Source organism: Fragaria vesca, linkage group LG4, assembly GCF_000184155.1.
Source record: "Fragaria vesca subsp. vesca linkage group LG4, FraVesHawaii_1.0, whole genome shotgun sequence".
NCBI classification, from domain to species: domain Eukaryota; kingdom Viridiplantae; phylum Streptophyta; class Magnoliopsida; order Rosales; family Rosaceae; genus Fragaria; species Fragaria vesca.
The window spans coordinates 2,819,893-2,824,895 of NC_020494.1; positions in this window are offsets into that span (position 1 = coordinate 2,819,893).

Below are 5,003 nucleotides of genomic sequence, written 5' to 3' on the forward strand. Positions count from 1 at the left end.
CTACGCCATTAAGGTGGACAGACACATATGGCTAGCTAGCATTTTCTATACATACTCTCTCATAAATATATATTTATATTCACCGAAAATCCCATTTTCGGTAACTCTCTCTCAGAGAAATAAAAGCGTCAAAATTAATTAACGGTAAAACTCCAACAAAAGGAAATGTTCAATCATGAACTATAGCATGCATATTATTTAAAATAAACGTCCACTCACGAATTAGGCCTAAGCCTGATGTCAATTTGGGGTCTCGTCTGCTCGAGCCTCTTCACGTCCTGTTCCAAATATAATATTAATTTCCCAACCAATATCCAATATTTAATCAAAATAGGCAAAATTACCCGAGAGCCATAATTACGCTCATTATTGCCTAACTTCGATATTCTTACATCGGACGATCCGAACTTAAATATCATACTCCACAGTCGTAAATACAACCTCTCCAAAATACGACTTAAATCCAACGGCCGGATTCTACATTAATTATCCGCCAAAAATACCACACTTCGGAAATTCATAAACCTATCCAAAACTCATCCAAAAATTCCATAACTCACTTCAATAAACTCCCCTTAATATTCCAAATTTAACAACATTAAAATCTCCCAACCGGCGGCGGCGCTGCCGGCGGCTCCGCCGGCAGCGGCGGCCGGAGGTCAATTCCGGCGACCTCCAAAACCTATGAAATTTTAACAGCATCTTCCTCTCATCAAGCTCTACAACTTTCATAACTAGCACAAACACCAATTCCAAGCCTAACTAGGGCAATCGACTAAAAACATCAAAAACACCATAAAACTTCCACCTTAAATTTCTCCTTACCTAGTTCAAGAGGGAGTGAGTCCGTTTAGGGCAAGGTTGCTGGGTTGGAGGGCTACAAAACCATACCAAGCTTGCCCGGATTGGTGGCCGGAGGAGGAAGTTCCGGCGAAAAAACCGATTCGGCAGTCGAAGCTTTCGGGCGGCACCGCTCACTCACGGCGGCGCTAGGGAGGCTGTCACCGGTCTAGAAATGTTGCTGGGAGGGAGACCGACCGAACGGAACCGGTCCGGCGGCGAACGGAGGCTGGACGGCGGCGGGAGGGCGGCCGGAAAACCGGGCAGCGGGAGGCTCGGGTGCGGAGAGGAAATCGGGAGGGAGAGAGAAAGAAAAGAAGAAGAAAATGGGTTGGGCTCGGCCCAGCCGACCCAACACTCCCTTTTTAACCCAAACTTCCAAAATAAAAACACCCTGAAAAATAATACCCGAATAAAAATTACCTTTTACTAGCTAAAATTTACCATTTTTACCGTAGTCGTATTTTCCTCATACGAATAATCCTCCGCACATAATCGTCCCCGAAACCCCTCTAGGGACCAATTAAACTATTTACTCAATGATCGAGACGGTAAAATTCTTATTATAATCACGCTAGTAAATAAGGTAAAAATATAAGGGTCGGGATGTGACAGAAGCGCATCTTGAAGAAATTCATAAGTGAATCTAGTGGATTGTATGTTACTGCGATTCGAATATCGAATCCCATGTTGTCGTCAAACATGATATTTGGGACACCGACTCATATAGGCTTTGATTTAACCAAATCGGTCATCCTGGAAGAGACATAATGGTCCAAATTTTGAGAAATTCTCATGGACATCCATTCTTCCGCTCAAAACAAAGACATTCGGGATCTAGCATCACCATGAAGCATGGTGGTGACCAGGGGGACATTGACGTCACCCGAACACGACTCCAACTTTCTGGAGGTCGTCCGGTCAATTCCTCAAGGAATTGAGATGCACCGGCCTTCCCTCGATGTCGCATTGGTCCCCTGCAATGCTCATTGCTTGTTTTGAAAGCCTATTCTTTAGCTAAATTAGGAGTGAGACCCTCCTACGCTAAATAACACAAAAGTGAACATTCTATTCTTATATCAAATTATGTAGATAGATACAACCAACTTGCGGACACCTTTTTATGCTTTATGGTGTTGGTTGAAGTGTTAACACACTGGTCATGTGTTACACTATTATCTACTGCTTATGCTTCTACGGGCTCACTACCCATTCTTTAAAGAAGTTTATCAGGATGTAAGTTGAAGTGTCCTGTATCCCATGTTCACACGCAATACGGTCTGACCGAGGCTACGACCAAGCAACTTTAGCTTGTCGCTCGAACATTATTGATGCGCACCAATCTTTCTATTGCGTCTTGGGGTTATGCAATATTTGCATGCAGCTTTACTATTCATCTACGACCCACCATCATTGAATATTTTTGTACTACAGCTCGTGACTGTGTACCAGGATTGCAATCCTTGAGCTCAAACAAGATTGAAAAGGATCTCCAATCCTTGAGCTCGGCTAAATGTTATTTCTAGGTGCCAAATCGTATTGCCACTACGTACAATGATGGGTCATTTGAGATGAATAAATATTTAGGTTGGATGTGAACATCCACCTATAATCCGCATATATAGAAACCTTGCCAGACGATCTCTTTCACCGCTATATTGCGGATGGTCACTTTGATGAGACAATATTCCCGCCGTTAGGGGGAGATAAGAACACAAGTGTTCAAGTGGAACGACGTGAATTGTCGTGGTTTGTCCCCACTCAATCTCATCTTGATCCCAAATGCTTAAAGTGTTAAAGTGACGAGATCACATGCTGCAAAGATTGATGTCCCATCAAGAGGACATGGCGCGACCAAAAGGTGTTGGTCTTGACGCCATCACAGTGGATGGTGATATAGTGATGTCATATAGTGTCAAAATTGGTGTCACAAGGCCGTGTGGCTCCCTAAAAGGAGAGAGGCCCTTAGGTTCGATACTTTCTCGCACTAGGAAGAAAGCGAGCTTGGCACAACCTGATCCATTGATCAGTGATACTAAAATCCGTCTCATGAAGTCTGAATTGTGATTATCGTTGGGGGACGCCTCAATGTCAAATTCAATCCATATAGAGATCTCTACAAGTATTACACTAGTGTACATGCGAACGTGGGATAATGAGTCTACTATCGAACCACCCTTCGTTGATGGATATCAACTTAGTTGATTGGCCTAATGGAAAGATGCGATCCAGTATTAACAAAGAGATAGGTCCTTGGGCAGGTGATGCCGACACCGCAAGCTAAACCCTATCAACTGTGCCTTTGTTAGATAGCGTAGTGAGAACAAGAGTTTAGACTCACCTTATGGCGCAAGGTTTCTCACTAACACACACTGAGATCGACTACGATGAGATATGCTCTCATAATGGATGTCATTGAACTCCACTACTTTGTCAGTTTGGTAGTTTCCGAATAACTGAACATACAGCCTATGAATGTGGTCATAATAACATCTCTACGGGGTCAGAGATATGCATGAAGGTCTTGAGTAGACTTCATTCATCCGAATCAAGTGGCTCCAAACCATAAGAGCATGCGTTTGCTAAATGTATTGCAACGCACATGGACTCTACTTGATTTGGAAGGGATATGGTGAATTATGCCTTTGCGTGTTCATTCCGGGTTTACATGGACTCTTGATCCATCAAGAGATGCCAATATGTATCAACATCCGAAGAAAAAGATCTTGGGAAGACACGGTCTCGATAAGGCACTCGATGACTGTATTGATGATCATTTTTCATCAATCGGCTTAGGCACTTTATAACTAGTGAGGCCTACATATACTCCCATGATTAGTCAAGATTTTTGCTCTAAAGAGAGATCTGTTGTTTTGTCTAAAGCAAGATGACAAATATGTGTTAAGAGATGGAGTTCCCATCTAAGTACAATAAGACGCATCAATGTACTCAACACAATACGAAAGACTTGACATCTCAGTCGCTATGAAAAGTTGTAAAGTTAAGTGTAGCTATACGCCCATGCAATGCCAATGTAATGGCAGTAACTCTTTTTTCAATACTTAATGGTATGAAAGGTTGAGGCTTATTCTATCCCTACATAAGAAAGACACATCAAAAGCGAAATCATAATCTGCCAAGTTTTGTAGGTCAACTTTCACGAGACCTATAAGAAATCTCACTCACTGGAAAATAGTGAAATTGGTACCATTAGAAAGGTCTATGTGTCTACTTTCCAGGGACACCAACCATTTGATTATAGCTATCATATTGAGTGAGTAGGACGAATCTGTCCGAGAATCTGATTTTGGCAAAACAGTCAACTTCAAATGGACTTTGTGAATAGCTCCTGACGAACCAGAACGTGTGTAATATACGGTTGGAAAGCTAAATGAGTATAGTTTCAAAAACCGTTTACGGTTCGTTCATATGTATTTGCTAGAGGAAGTTACGACTGTTCTAGTAACTGATGGTCATACTGCGAGGAAATCTGATTTCCTGCACAAACTTATGTTTTGAGTTCACAAGCGGCCTTCTCCTCAAGATCTAAGTGTAAAAGATCATTTGAGGACAATACAGCATGATTTAGTTAATCATTGCCTAATGCCACATTTGAAGACATGTTAAAGAGCATTGGCATGCTAAGTTGTTGAAACTTCCGTGTTTAGTAAGAATCAAGAAGAGCCCTATGATTGATGTAAAGATCAAGGGGAGGTGCGAACTTCAGGGGGAGTCTAGCACATACATACATGTCATTATCAAATGTGAAGGGTGTGTTGTACTCTTTTTCTCCTACGATCAAGGTTCAGTTTTTCTCCCATAGGGTTTTTGTGACTTGACGAGGCAACAGATCAGCACTATCGGCATATCAGCGCGCGGCACAAGGGGGGGGTGTTCTAGGATATTCTGTATCTTTCTAGATATTCTTTATGTGTGCCTTAGCCTTATGCCAATAGGATATGTAGTTAGACTAGATCTATGTATTCATATCCTTACCATATTGGTATTGTGTAATTCCCTATATAAAGGGCACCTATCAATAAATAAGATGATGATTTTCTTGCTATCTCTTTGTCTCTACACTTTATCCTTCATCACAAACCTAATTTTTGTAAAATTTCAACCTCCATTTTATCTTTTATACACACACACACACACACTCT